The sequence below is a fragment of the Hemitrygon akajei genome, chromosome 4 (assembly GCF_048418815.1).
Source record: "Hemitrygon akajei chromosome 4, sHemAka1.3, whole genome shotgun sequence".
In the NCBI taxonomy this organism is placed as follows: domain Eukaryota; kingdom Metazoa; phylum Chordata; class Chondrichthyes; order Myliobatiformes; family Dasyatidae; genus Hemitrygon; species Hemitrygon akajei.
The window spans coordinates 101962115-101978469 of NC_133127.1; positions in this window are offsets into that span (position 1 = coordinate 101962115).

Sequence of the window (16355 nt, forward strand, 5' to 3'; positions counted from 1 at the left end):
CTGGACACAGGACGGACAAAGCGAGAAACGCAGCAACGATTAGAAGCTGAAGACACAAACTGTTAAGAGTGGAATTAGTAGTGAGTATCTTTATCCTACTAACCTGAAACCCTCAGGGTTTATTGAAGCTACGGCTAAAACACGCAGCAGCTATAACGAGACAATATCATTTCAGTGAACCAAGAAGCAAGATGGCGAGCCACCTAAGATGAAGAACCAGCGTGGGAATGAAACGTGTAATGACACAGAGGATTTAATACAGTTGGATTTATTTTCATTCGAAGAATCTGCATTTGATTTTCTGCAAGAACTGATTATTTTAGCAAGGACTTTGTAAGTGTTACTGAATGAGATTTACTTTGTTTAAGAGTTGTGATTTTGGAGAATTGTCATGAACGGAGTTAAACCGTGTATATATAATGTTTGAATGTGAATTTAGATTTGGAACCTAAACAGAATGTTTGAATTCTGAATTGTTCTTGCTCATGTAAATATTTTGTACATATTGTTTTATCCTTATAAACAAAACCTTATCCCCAGAAGTGTGTCGTTTCTGTTCACTGCCTCCTTTCGACCTCTAGAACCTTTTGATGGCCTATTAGCACCTAGTGTAATTTGATTTTCGCAACGGAGTGTGACGACAAGTCACACATGATACGAGTGGAGCCACACAGGTGTTACAATTGTATCATCAGCAAATTCATAGACGGCACCTAGCCATACACTCATGGGTACAGGGAGAGTAGAGGGCTAAGCACACATCTACAAATTTGCTGATGATACCCACATTGTTGGCAGAACCTCAGATTGTCAGCGAGGAGGAGATATTAATACCAATCCGGACAGATTGTGATCAATCCACACGAATCCCATGTGAACTAATTTTACCAGATAATTTCTTGCATGCTACCCTAAAGATATTCTGAAACTCCAAACATACTACTTTCCCTGGTTCTCCTTTGTAATCTTAAAAAAACGGTCTATATTTTTACTTGTTTAAGTTCTCTTACCATTTCCTTGTTACATATTATACTGATGTTGGGTGAACTGGTCTGCATTTCCCCAGCCTTTCTTCTCTTTCCTTACAGACAAATGGAGCCAACATCTTGGAAAATAACAAGGTGATCATGATGCATGCATTCAAATTTACACAAAACACCCAGTTCAGCAGAGGAAGAGATAGGCTGTTTTTTAAAGAATATTGGGAATCAGATTAATGTTGCACCACATTTGCCACACAGAGGTAGAGTTCCATCTTTCCTTCTTGCAAATTTAGGAATTAAAAGCTGAGGATTGACATGTTAATTGCCATGAACTCCTCAGAACGTAACATACAAACAATTTTACCTGAAGTCATTAGTACTCATTGAGACATTCTGTGGGGGGGGTTCAGTGACTGAGACCATTTCCTCTGGCTACGTAATCTAGAATGGAGGAGCACTATCACAAAAACACAAAGAAAAACAATTAGGTTTTTTAAAAGGAGTATCCTCATGCAGTGGTTTGAGGATGTGTGGCTAGGCATAGCTCAAATACCATCTACAAATTTGCTGACGATACAACCACTGTTGGTTAGAATCTCAGCTGGTGACGAGAGGGCGTACAGGAGTGAGAAATGCCAACTAGTGGAATGGTGCTGCAGCAACAACCTGGCACTCAAAGTCAGTAAGATGAAAGAGCTGATTGTGGACTTCAGGAAGGATAAGACAAAGGAGCACATACCAATCCTCATAGAGGGATCAGAAGTGGAGAGAGTGAGCAGCTTCAAATTCCTCAGTGTCAAGATCTCTGAGGATCTACCCTGGTCCCAACATATCAATGTAGTTATAAAGAAGGCAGGACAGCAGCTTTATTGGGAGTTTGAAGAGATTTGGCATGTCAACAAAGACACTCAAAAACTTCGATAGTTGTACCATTCTGACAGGCTGCATTGCTGTCTGGTATTGAGGGGCTACTGCACAGGACTGAAAGAAGCTGCAGAAGGTTGTAAATCTAGTCAGCTCCATCTTGGGCACTAGCCTACGAAGTACCCAGGACGTCTTAAAGGAGCAGTGTCTCAGAAAGGCAGCGTCCATTATTAAGGACCTCCAGCACCCAGGGCATGTCCTTTTCTCACCGTTACCAACAGGTAGGAAGTACAGAACCCTGAAGACACACACTCAGTGATTCAGGACCAGCTTCTTCCCCTCTGCCATCTGATTCCTAAATGGATATTGAAACATTGGACACTACATCAATTTTTTAAAAAAATATACCATATTTCTGTTTTTGCACACTTTAAAATCTATTCAATATACATAACTGATTTACTTTATTTATTATTTTCTCTGCTAGATTATGTATTGCATTGAACTGCTGCAGCTAAATTAATGAATTTCACATCACATGCTGGTGATAATAAACCTAATTCTGATAGTAGTTAATGCTGAGGTCAATTTTTAGATACTAAAGGAATGCGTAGGAAATCATGTGGGAAAGTGAATCTGAGCAACAGGTCAGTTACATTCTTACTGAAAGGTGGTGTGGACTCAAGGAATTGCTTTGCCTCCCCATTCCCAGTTTCTTTAAACATAAGTATTTTATTAAATATAACTATTAATCTAATGCTTGTTTTTGAGACACCAGGAGGAAAAAAAAACAAATTCTTGATTTTCATTCTTGAATGCAGCAAAATATTCTCAGAGAATTAAAAAAGTCAATTTTCAGAAATGTCATTTTTCACCTTACTCCAATCCAATCTTCCTTTCTCTCAGTGATCTCCAATTCCACCACAATTTCTCAGTCATTAAATATCATCAGTTCAGAGTGAGATTTAGAGGGATAATGCCTAAATGCAGGCAACTGGGATAGGCTTAGATAAGTACCTTGTTGCAATGATGAGTTGGACAAAAGGATCAATTCCTATCCTGTAGAAATACAAGTGTAAGAAACACCAATGGAAATGTCACCCAGGGAGCCAGATCGCTCATTGAACTTATCATTTCATTTACAAACTATGTTACAAATTATATTTGAATTGACTGGAAAGTGCAGAAAACACTACTGATCTCTGTTTTGCAAGGTGATGCAGTATCAACATCAATAGCTACAATATTTTTGGGAAGTTGTGAAACATTGAGGTTTATATAAATATTAACATTTATGTAATATCCATTGCTCTGATTTCAGAATACCCAAAATGAATTTACAGTTGTTTTGAAATTTTAATCTCTATTCCAGTGTAGGACACATGGCAGCCATTTTATGCAAAATAACATCCATAAGCATCAATAACAATGAGACAAGTAACACACACAAAATGCTGGAGGGACTCAGCAGGCCAGGCAGCATCTATGGAAAAAAGTACAGTCAACGTTTCAGGCCGAGACCTTTCAGCAGATCTGGGGCAAAAGTTGAGTAAATTTAAAAGGTGGGAGGAGGGGATAGAGGAACACAAGGTGATAGGTGAACAGGGAGGGGTAAAGTAAAAAGCTGGGAAGTTGATTGTTGAAAGAGATATAGGGCTGGAGAAGGGGGAATCTAATAGGAGAGAATAAAAGACCATGGAAGAAAGAAAAGGGGATAGGAACAGGCAAGGAGATGAGGTGAGAGGGGGAAAGGGGATGGGGAATGGTGAAGGAGATGGGGGGTATGCCTATTACCAGAATGTGAGAGATCGATATTCATGCTATCAAGTTAGAGGCTACCCAGACAGAATACAAGGTATTGTTCCTCCAACCTGAGTGTGGCTTCATTGCAATAGTAGAGGAGGCCATGGATGGACATATCAGAATAGGAATGGGACGTGGAATTAAAATGGGTGGCCACAGGGAGATTCCGCTTCTTCTGGCGATGGAGTGTAGGTGCTTGGTGAAGCAGTCTCCCAATGTACGTTGGATCTCACCAATATACAGGAGGTCACTCCAGAAGCACCAGATACAATAGATGACCTCAAAAGACTCACAAGTGAAGTGTTGCCTCACCTGGAAGGACTGTTTAGGGCCCTGAATGGTGGTGAGGGAGGTATAGGGGCAGGTGTAGCACTTGCTCTGCTTGCAAGGGGAAGTGCCTTGAGGGAGATCAGTGGATAGGGATGACTGGACAAGGGAGTCATGTAGGTAGCGATCCCTTGAAAAGCAGAAAGTGGAGGGAAGGAAAGATGTGCTTGGTGGTGGGATTCTGTTCGGAGAATTATGTGCTAGATGCTGAGGCTAGTGGGGTGGTAGGTAAGGATACAAGGAACCCTATCCCTGATAGGGTTGCAGAAGGATGGGGTGAGAGCAGACGTGTGTGAAATGGAAGAGATGCAGTTGAGGGCAGCATTGATGGTGGATGCTGGACATGGAGGTTGGTGGGGTGGTAGGTGAGGACAATGAGACCATCTTTTGTAGTGTTGCTGACTGAGGGATAAATGATTAAAATTTAGTTCATTTCGACAAGTGTTATTGGATATCTTACATTTAGTGGATGAAGCCTTGCTTTATGATCTCACCAGAAATTTGGAACTTTTCACATTGCAATTTGAAGAAACTTATGGTCCAATATTTCTCTAAGAATACCATATTCGGTTGGATATTGGAAAACAACGTAGAGAATAAAGCAGCTTAAGAACTTATGTTTTAAGCAATTTTCAGATGATACTTGCAATCAATTTTCCCTCTAATGTGTGCACACACCCATCTTTTGCTACTAGCACACAAAGAAATGCAAACTGCACACAGAAGGTTGTCACCCTCTGCCTTGTTGGCATGTGTGGTGAACTACATATACCTGTCTGGACACGCCCCTCTGCTGACTGCTCCTGTGGCTCCTCCCACAGACCCCGGTATAAAGGCGATTGGAGGCACTGCTCCTCCCTCAGTGTCCAGGATGTTGTGTGGTGGTCTCTTGCAGCTAATAAAAGCCTATCGTTCGCCTCCCGTCTCCCAGAGTTATTGATGGTGCTTCAATTTTTATTAGCTGCGATTTTAAAACATGGAGAATATTTTACGACCAGATAAATTGGACATTGATCCTCAAGCTCCAGAAGCAGCTATTCCCTTTGAACTCTGGCTTGCATGCTTCCAATCCTACCTGGAAGAGATTCCCATGACTGATCCTGCTATCATGCCCAGAGTTCTCCTCTCCAGGGTCAGTCCGCGGGTATACTCCCTAATCAGGGACCTGCCAACCTACCAAGGGGCACTGGACACCCTCACAAGACAATACCTGCGGCCGGTAAACACTGTCTACGCAAGACATTGCTTAGTGACACGGTGGCAGCGGGCCGGAGAGTCGAGCGCTGAGTTTGTCCAGGCCCTACAGACACTCGTGCGGGCCTGAAACTGCAGGGGACTGATGGCGGAACAGCATGCGGAGCTCCTGGTATGAGACGCCTTCGTTACGGGGATCAGGTCAGTGTACGTGCGCCAGCGGCTGCTGGAAAACACCGATCTTACCTTACGGTCGGCGATCGACCTGGCCGACACACTGGAGGCTGCTCTGCACAACGCTGACGCTGTCCAGCCGCGTGATCTCCCGCCGGCCCCATGGACGCTGCAGACCTCGCCACACACCGGCGAATCGACCACAGCTGCTGCCAGTCGCGAGCCCGTGAAGTCCCCGCAATCGAACATGGCTTCTGCCAGTCGCGAGCCCATGAACTCCCCGCAATCGACCATGGCTCCTGCCAGTCACAAGTCCATGCAGTGTTACTTCTGCGGACTTGAAAAGCAACCCCGAAAACGTTGCCCGGCCCAAAAAGCTACTTGCTCCAGCTGCGGAAAGAAGGGCCACTTCGTCAAGGCCTGTAAGTCCAAACCACGAGGGGGTCGAGCAGTGCCCCGTGCGAGGCATGGAGGTCGCCATCTTGGTCGCCGCCATCTTGCCTGCCCGCCTCGTGCGAGGCATGGGGGCGGCCATCTTTGTCGGCGCCACTTCGCCCCGCCTCCGACCCACGGGTGCTTACCGGGCACCAAGACGGCGATGCAACTCTGGCCTCCGTGACCCTCGACCAAAGCGCTCCACACCAGCTTGCAAGGTCAATGATGGACATCCTGGTGGAGGGGCACAGGACTAGCTGCCTGTTTGACACGGGCAGCACTGAGAGTTTTATTCACCCGGACACTGTGCAACGCTGTGGACTCGTGACACGGCCGGTAAGCCAGAGGGTCACCATGGCTTCTGGGTCGCATTCCACAGACATCCGGGGGGGGTTGTGTAGCGACATTGGTGGTGCAGGGCACAGAATATCGGAACTTTGTGTTACTGGTCATGCCTCAACTGTGTGCACCTGTGCTATTGGGGCTGGACTTCCAGAGCCACCTCAAAAGTGTGACAATGGAGTATGACGGGCCCCTCCCACCTCTCACTGTCAGGAATCCTCAGTTTTGTGGGACTTCACCATATACCCCGCTACTGACCACACACACACACCGACCCACACATCCCACCCAGCACCATGCCGACAGCTGCGCTACTGACACCACTTGCAGCCTCTCCACCCTCAAGATCCCTCCCCCACCGCTGTTCGCCAACCTGACCCCCAACTGTAAACCTGTGGCAACTAAAAGCAGGAGGTACAGCGTGGGGGACGGGGCCTTCATTCAGTCGGAGGTGCAGCGGCTGCTCAGGGAGGGGATCATTGAGCCAAGCACAAGTCCTTGGAGGGCACAGGTGGTCGTTGTTCGGACCGGGCAGAAAAATAGGATGGTCGTGGACTATAGCCAGACCATCAATAGGTTCACGCAGCTTGACGCGTATCGCGGATATGGTCAATCAGATAGCTCAGTACAAGATGTACTCGACCATAGACCTGAAATCCGCTTACCATCAGCTCCCCATCTGCCTGGAGGACCGCCCCTACACCGGCTTCGAGGCGAGCGGCAGGCTCTATCACTTCCTGCGCGTCCCCTTCGGTGTCACGAATGGTGTCTCTATCTTCCAGAGGGAAATAGACCGGATGGTGGACCAGTGCCAACAGAAGGCCACGTTCCCATATCTGGATAACATCACCATCTGCGGTCACGACTGGCAGGATCACGACACTAACCTCCAACGATTTTTCCAAGTGGCCAAAGCTCTTAACCTTACCTATAACAGAGACAAATGTGTGTTCTGAACCACCTGACTTGCTATCCTTGGGTATGTCGTGGAGAACGGGTTCATTGGCCCTGACCCCGACCATATGCACCCCCTGTTGGAACTCCCTCTTCCCACCACCCTCAGATCCCTCAAACGGTGTCTGGGCTTCTTTTCCTATTACGCCCAATGGGTCCCTCACTACGCAGACAAGGCCCGCCCCCTGGTCAAGTCCACCGCATTTCCCCTCTCAGCTGAGGCCCGCGCGGCCTTCAGCCGTATTAAAGGTGACATTGCCAAAGCAACGATGCATGCGGTGGATGAGACCATTCCCTTCCAAGTAGAGAGTGACGCCTCCAACTTTGCGCTGGCTGCTACCCTCAATCAGGCAGGAAGGCCGGTAGCATTCTTCTCTCGTACCCTTCAGGGCCCCGAAATTCGGCACTCGGCGGTGGAGAAAGAAGCCTAGGCCATAGTGGAACCTATTAGGCACTGGAGGCACTATCTTGCCGGCAAAAGGTTCACCTTGCTGACCGACCAGCGCTCGGTTGCATTCATGTTCAGCAACCAACAGCGGGGCAAAATCAAAAATGATAAAATTTTGCGGTGGAGAATGGAACTCTCCACCTACAACTATGACATCCTGTACCGGCCTGGAAGGCTCAATGAGCCCCCTGATGCCCTATCCCGGGGAGCGTGTGCCAGCGCACAGCTCGACTAGCTATACGCCCTCCATGCACATCTTTGCCACCCGGGGGTCACCCGATTTTACCATTTCCTGAAAGCCCGGAACCTGCCTTACTCCCTTGAGGAGATCAGGACGATGACCAGGGACTGCCAAGTCTGCGCTGAGTGCAAACCGCACTTCTACCGTCCTGAAAAGGCGCAACTTATCAAGGCCACCCGCCCCTTTGAGCGACTGAGTGTTGACTTTAAGGGCCCCCTTCCCTCCACCGACCGCAATGTCTACTTTCTCAACATTATCGACGAGTACTCGCGGTTCCCCTTTGTCATCCCCTGCCCCGATACCACTGCCACGTCCGTCATAAAAGCCCTGCACCAGCTCTTCACTCTGTTCGGATATCCCTGCTATATCCACAGTGATAGAGGGTCCTCCTTTATGAGTGACGAGCTGCGCCAGTACCTGCTGGCTGGGGGTATTGCTACTAGTAGGACCACGAGCTATAATCCCCGGGGGAATGGACAGGTGGAGAGGGAGAATGCCACAGTGTGGAAGGCCACACTCTTAGCCCTTAGGTCAAAGGGATTGCCGGTCTCTCGATGGCAGGAGGTCCTCCCCAAGGCACTGCACTCCATCCGCTCCCTGTTATGCACGTCCACCAATGCCATCCCTCATGAGCGACTCTTTTCTTTTCTCAGGAAGTCTGCCACTGGGACCACCCTACCAGCTTGGCTGACGTCCCCAGGGCCAGTGCTGCTCCAGAAACATGCGAGGAGCAATAAATACTCCCCGATGGTTGAGAGAGTTCACCTACTTCATGCGAACCCCCAGTATGCCTACGTGGTCTCACCTGATGGGCGGGTGGACACGGTCTCCGTTCGCGACCTGGCGCCCGCAGGAGCAGCAGACCCCTACCCCGAACACTTCATGGTGACTATGAACCCCGTACCCACCGAGGTGTATACCCACCTGACACCGCGTACGCCAAGCCCTACACAGACTCCTCACGACACTCCCATACTGGGCGCCTCGCACACGCATGAGGGATTACTGATGCCTAACGGGCTGGCACCTCAAGTCAGGCCGGAGCCAGCACAACCACCGTCTCCGGTGCAATCACCACCGGCACCTGTGCAATCACAGCCGGTGCTACATAGATCGCAGCAACAGATTTGACCGCCTGATAGACTTAACCTGTAAATATACTTGTAAGAAACTTCACCCCATGGGGACTCTCTTTTAAAACAAAGGGGGGGTGAATGTGGTGAACTACATATACCTGTCTGGACACGCCCCCTGCTGACTGCTCCTGTGGCTCCTCCCACAGACCCCGGTATAAAGGCGATTGGAGGCACTGCTCCTCCCTCAGTCTCCAGGATGTTGTGTGGTGGTCTCTTGCTGCTAATCGTGGTCTCTTGCAGCTAATAAAAGCCTATTGTTCACCTCCCGTCTCCGAGAGTTATTGATGGTGCATCAGCATGGTAAGAGTATTTCACAATTGTACACAATCACATTTCATTTCCCTGTTTCTGATGTGGACAGTGTTGACAATGTGGAGCTCGTGATAATTTGTCTGCAGATTTCAGAACTGACAGTTATTCTGTTTTTATTGAAGAAGTTATTAATTCTCTATGTCAAATTCCAAAGTAGTAAAAGGCATAAAGCACAAAAGAACTGCGTGGCATTGTTTAATGAAACAGTAGAAACTGCTACGCTGAAAACTTATGAGGTCCTGAACCTGCAGCTACAGTAAATATTTATGTACAATACAGAAACTGGTGTTACCTGTATATATTGTTGCAATGCAAAAATTGTTGGAGAATTTGCAAGCGAGAAGAAGTAGAGTGATATTTGGAAACCTGACTTTTTAAAAAGCATCATTTAGCAAGCAAATCACATACGGATTGCAAAAGCTCTGGCTCTTTCATTACCTGCTACAGCTGTTTTGAGAGAGTGCAGAGTGATGAGATCAAAGTTCTTATTGGCAGTGTTTTGCAAGCTGTTAGAATGAATACCTTTATATACAAAATTCAATGTGCACATATTGTCACTGGGCAAAAGAAAATTCACAGCACAAGACTTTTGCACACACTGCTCATTACAAATTAGAGGGAACATTGCTTGCAATAAAATCCTTGATTTAATCTCCTGAATCACCAGATTGATACTTCGATCAAAATGTATTAGTTAAGATGTGGAAATGGGGAACTTGCAGCTGCATTACTCAAAAACTCAATCATTCTGCACAGAAATAAGCCCTTCAGCCCAACTTGTCGTGCCAGCCAAGCTGTACTCTGGAGCTAATCCCATTTGCCTGGACTTGGCCCATATTCTTTTCTAAACCTTTCTTATCCATGAATCTGTCCAAATACCTTTTAAATGTTGCAACTGTATTTCTGTTCCACCACTTTCTCTGGCAGCTAGTTCCATATACCCACCCCACCGTGTGGAAAAACTTCCCTGTTCGCCTGAAACCTATGCTTATCGACATGGATCCCCCTACTCTAGGGAAAGGGCCGACCAAACACCTTAACTTGGGTCCTCATCATTTTATCAACTCTTGCAAATTAATCCTTCTAACTTGACTCCAGAGAAAACAGTTCCGGCTCTTCGATGTCATATTGCAATGCAGACCCTCAGTCCCTGGCAGCATCCTTGTGAGTCTTGTACAGCTTTCAGAACACATTGAAACCAAACTTTGAGTATCATATGCAATTCTGGTCACCATACTAGTGAAAGAATGACAGTTCATAAGGATGTTTGTGGGGCTTGAGCAATGATACTGGATAGGCATGAACATTGGTTGAGCCATAATTTCTGCTCCACAGAAATTCACCTTCCTTTTATTAGATAAAGGGCCCTCCAATTAGCCAGTAAGTGAGATCTGCCTTTTGAAAATTCTTGTTTTCACTCCAAGTACCTGGGTCACTTACTCAGCCTCCTCACTCCCACACTAGTTCACTCCACAAGTCATTCCTTCATCTATTGCTTTTTTAAAAAAAAATTGACAGTTGGCAGACCAACTAAAGAGGAGCATTACCACCACTGTGATGCCTTTAAGGCATTTGTTTAGTTTATTATATTTTCGCTTTAGTAATTTGTTTGTTATCGTTTTCTAGTTAATGTTAAGATTGTTTAAAGTAAATGCGTTGTCTGTGATATATCGCGGCATGCAATGACGTCACACCCGGTTTCGCCGCGTCTTGTGGGAAAATACCGGTTTGGAGAAACGGGAAGGAGGGGGCTTGTGTGTGCAGGATCAGCGCGAGAAAAGTTTTCTTTCTACTGTTATGAACCCCATAACTGGGTCACTTACCAGCAAAGATAGAGAGGTCCGCTGAAGTCCGATGGTACTATTTTTAAACATTTTTATTTATAAAGGGGCACAAAAGTAAGGTTAATACAAACATTCAGATAATATACGTCGTCAATACTCAATCTAAAGCGCGGGTATAGTAGTAATCAACAATAAGAAGTAGCTCTATCGTTTGTCTAGGGGTAAAACTATTGTCCGATGGAAATATAAAAGTCTCGCCAGTTCATGAAGGCTTTTAGCCGTTTGAGGGACCGCTGGGTGTTCACGGGTTGGAGAGAGAAAATAAACTTGCCAGCCTTTTGGACTCAAAGCGTTGAATCGGGAACTTGAGTTCCCCGTTGTCAGTTCGGAATCCTTTTTGGGGTTATCAGCCACACGTGTCCCAAGCTAGGGGAACCGAATCACACGTGACTCCCGAACAGCTTCCCGTCCTTACGGGAGCGATGAGCGATGGTGTCTCCGTCTGGGGCGTCGCTGGAGTACAGCCTCCTGCAGTCTCCGTTTTATCATGACTGGCAGATTTGAAAATGTCAATCAAGGTAGGGTGATACAATCCCCACCCCACATTGCCCGAGGGTGTCCATGTCCCTGATAGCTGGCACGTACTATAGAGTTGCAATTCACACAGGTGCCTCTAAGAACAATGGTCAAATCCGTTGCATTGTCTCTCATTTCCTGGGTCCAAGACCCAAATTAATAGCGATCTTGCGATTCTCCGGAAGGAGGGGGCTGGTCCCGCACCCTTCGGCCCCTCAGACCTGTGGTACATTCATAACACTACGCACTAGAAACATTAGTGAAGCAACGCCTTAAGTTCATGAGATAATCGATATGTTGAATTTAAAATGTTAACGCTGATTCTGTTAAAAGTAATGACGGTTGATAAAGTTTATGTTTTTTGTTATTTAAAGAGTTGCGGATAGTCTGTGTTGAAGTGTATTTAAAGTCAGTCGATGGTGTAGGTAGATTCTGACTGTATGTTGCACTTTAATGTAATATAGTTGTTGTAGTTTTACTTTTGCAAGTATTTATGATGTAAATGTGATGTCAAGAAGGAAACAAATACTGTATATATTTTGTATTGTTTTATCAACAGTTTTCACCATACGTTAATGTGGAAGAGTGAACAGTAAACGGTTAATCTTACTGGGAGCGCCTCATTGATTGGTTTATGATTGGTGTTTAGTTCAGAGTTCTTTTACACCTGTGCGAGAACACTACAGCCACCTACTGAGCTGGAGTGCGCAAAGGATTCAGGAGAGTAGTTCCTACACCTACCACCTCCACCCCCAGGAATAAATAATACTAATAACTAGGACAATAAAAATAATAAATAAATACACCAAAGCTATTGTCTTAAATTGTGTTCAACAACTCAACAAATTTCAAGGATTTAAATATTGATTTATACTTCTCTTGCACTTCTTGCCCACACCTCAAACTATCTAAAGTAACAATATTTTCTCCCAAGGTCCACATTCTCTTCCACTCATATTCCATTAACACATGGTCTCTGGAAGTTGACACTGTCTATATTCACCTGAAGTACATTTACCAAATCTAGCAATGTGGCAATTTAATCAGCATGCTCAAGTCTAAGCCAAGTAATTGCAACTTCTACCTTCCACTCCCCCAAAGTGAAGTGGCCATTTTCTGAATTCCTTGTAAATGTCTGTCTTCAACTGTGTGTCCCACAGTACCTGCCAGGTTGAGTGAACGTGGTCCTTTGCTCCCCCCTTACTTAGTGGAATATCAACAGCACTGACCTTCACAGATTGTTTAACCAGCCTTTCAGCTATTTAATTTCCTTCCACCCCTACTGAACTGTAATCCAGAAAAAGCTGACATACACTCCTAAACACAGCAGCCATAATAATGTTCAATGGGTTAATTTAATATCAGAGAATGTATACAGTATACAACCCGAAATCCTTACTCTTCATAGATATCCCCAAAACAGAGAAAGATCCCCAAAGAATGAATGGTGGAAAAACATTAGAACCCCAAAGCCCTTCCATGCACAAGCAGCAGCAAAAGATACACAAGAACAAGAGATGATCTGGAAGAAGTTGCTTAAGTCCACAAAAGCTTTTGGTATCATCTTTAGCTCCTGCCACTGCCAATGTTCGTCTAATTTCTAACAAAACATCTGAATGACTAATAGGCGTACCCAACTGAAGACTACACAATACAGAGAAGGAATCAGAACAGGCAACACATCCTCTTCCCACTGATTGCCACTATTTCAATAGTATAAACTGAAAGTTATTAGATACCCTTTATCTCATTGACACCTGAAATTCCGGGATACAGACTGATGCACCAGTGTGAATTTCCGGGATACGGACTGTTGCACCAGTGTGAAATTCCGGGACACGGACTGATGCACCAGTGTGAATTTCCAGATACCGACTGATGCACCAGTGTGAAATTCCGGGATACCGACTGATGCACCAGTGTGAATTTCCGGGATACCGACTGATGCACCAGTGTGAAATTCCGGGATACCGACTGATGCACCAGTGTGAATTTCCGGGATACCGACTGATGCACCAGTGTGAATTTCCGGGATACCGACTGATGCACCATTGTTAAGAGACACTGGGCCTTTAGAGCCTTCTGTAACTACTAGAACCATTCCATAACATTGATGCAGAGACACTGCTACCTCTTCAGATACATACTGGACACATTCTGACAGGCTCCACTGAAGAGTCAAATCTACCCCAAGTAAATGAAATCTGCAGGGAAGAATATGGATGAAGCCACACAAGATGCATAGGCCATATTAAACAGAGCCATGTTCTCTATCTGATCATGCCCTTCCTACCCAGAACTGCAAATCTTGCAGTCTTGGTGTTCCCAACAATCTTTCAATATATTCTTAGTTTGATGATCAACCTCATGATCACTGAGACGTACCCAATCATTCATAGCCATCTGCAATCTTCGCAAATACAATTGGTACATAACCCATTTCCACTTGCAGAGCAGAAACAGAAGACCTAACAGCACCACAACACAGATGGAAAGCCTGGGGTTGAATAACATCCAGCAATTTCAACAGTGAAGGTGCAGCAGACCCACATTCAACACAACCATAATCTGAGACTGCTCTAATTGCACATTACAAAGTGTTCATAGATACCCAGTTAGCCACCCAGTCATACCCCAGTAAAACACCAAGGCACTTTAAGGACAGCCTTACATCTCCCAAGTATTTATTGACATGTTGCTTCTGTGAAAGTTTCACATGTATTCACTACCAAGGAACCTAATCACTAACATCTGTTCTAACCTCTGTCTATACAGCCTAAGGTCAATAACAGGCCTATTGGTCCATTTACTAAAACAAATAACCCAAGTTCTTAATAGTCATTCTCCTAGAAACAAACTTCTTTTTATTGGCTGCTGGTAATTACTTAAGTAGCCAGTCACCAGTAACCACTGGCCAGTAGCCAGTTAACAATTAGCTGACTTATCTCTTTTAAAATCCTGTGATGTGAAACTCACAAGAAAATATATTGTTTAGAATCTGATATTTGAAAGGTCCAAATGAAAAAAGAGTCAATAGTAACAGGTTTTTTTTGATGTAGAGAAAGCTTATGATATGCTAAGGACAGAAGGATTGCTGTAAAAGATGGGACAAATATTCAATGGGATTCAAGATTTTTTATGTGATAGAAAGAAGTAATTTAGGATGGGAACAACATTCCCTGAAGGAGTATGAGGTAGAGAATAGGACTCCACAGTGTAGCCCACTCCTTTTTAATATTGTGATTAATGATTTTTTTGAAAATGTTAGCTCAGAATCAGACGTTTCCAAATTGTTATATGCTGATTATGTCGTCATGCGGAAGACTGGCAGAAAAATGCAGGCCAAAAATGATTAATGAAGTAGAGGAAGAGGACATCAGTTGGATTTTAAATTTTCTGTTGCAAAGGCTTGTTGTTTGTTTTTCTAAAAGGAACATTGCACCCACAGTTGATCTCAAGTTATGTGGTAAATCTCAAACAAGAGACAGTGGTAAAGTTTTTAGGTACGTGGATAGAGACAAGACTAATATGGAAGGTGAATATGAATGAAATTTTAGAGAACTGTTAAAAAAAAGAGCCCTTATACTAAGCCCTCGGGTGCTCTGTTGGGTGTGATTGGGGTGCGAGTAGGAAAGCACTTAAACAAATGTATATTGCTCTAATCAGATCTGACTTTGATTGTGGTTGTGTTGCTTAGGGTCAGGCTCACGAGTAGTGTTAAACCCACCCCCTCCCCCCAGATAAAGTTCAAGCTTAGACATTGAAATTATATTGTGGTGCTATTAAATCATCTCCAATTTTGATGTTGCTTGTAGAAATGAGTGAAGTAACTTTACATCTACGGAGGTTGTAATTAGCAATGGTTTATTGGGTGAAAGTAACGTTGGTTATCCAATGCTGACACTGTTAGTAGGGTATTGGGAGAACTGTCTTTGTAAGGTCATCAGGTTTGGCTGGATGGGAAATGAATGGGCACAAAATCTCGAGTTGTTTAATGTGGATTGAGGTACCAATGTACCCCTTTCTGTCACTCCTCCATGGCTTTTCTCTTTGCCTGCGTCTTCAGGAAAAGGTCAAGATGAGGGATAGTATATCAGAGGCCAGGAAGTTCAGCAATACATACAAGACAGATATTATGGATTCTTACATATCTACACAGATCCAGTGACAGTTCATGCAGCTGTTTCTCAAAGTTCAAAATAAAATGTATTATCAGAGTAGATACATGGCACCACATATAACCCTGAGATTCCTTTTTTGTGGGTATACCTAGCAAATCTATAGAACACAAACTGTAAACAGGACCAATGGACAACAAACTGTGCAAATGCAAATATAAATAAATAATGAGAGCATGAAGTAACATGATAAAGAATCCCTAAAGTGAAACCCCCAATTAAGGGAACACCAGAAATAGAAATAGAATGAGTGTAGCTTTTGTTCAAGAGCCTGATGATTAAGAGTAGTAACTGTTCTTGAACTTGGTGGCGTGAGTCCTGAGGCTCTTGTATCTTGTACAGCAGCAAAAAAAGAGCATGGTCTGGATGATGAGGATCTTTGATGATGGGTGCTGCTTTTCTACGATAATGTTCCATGTAGATGTACTCAGCAGTTGGGAGGGGTTTACTCATGATGTACTGGGCCGAATCCGCTACCTTTTGTAGGATTTTCCACTCAAAGGCATTGGTGTTCCCACACCAGGCCATAATGCAGCCAGTCAGCACACTTTCCACCACACATCTATAGAAGTTTGCCAAAGTTTTCGATGACATGCCGAATCTC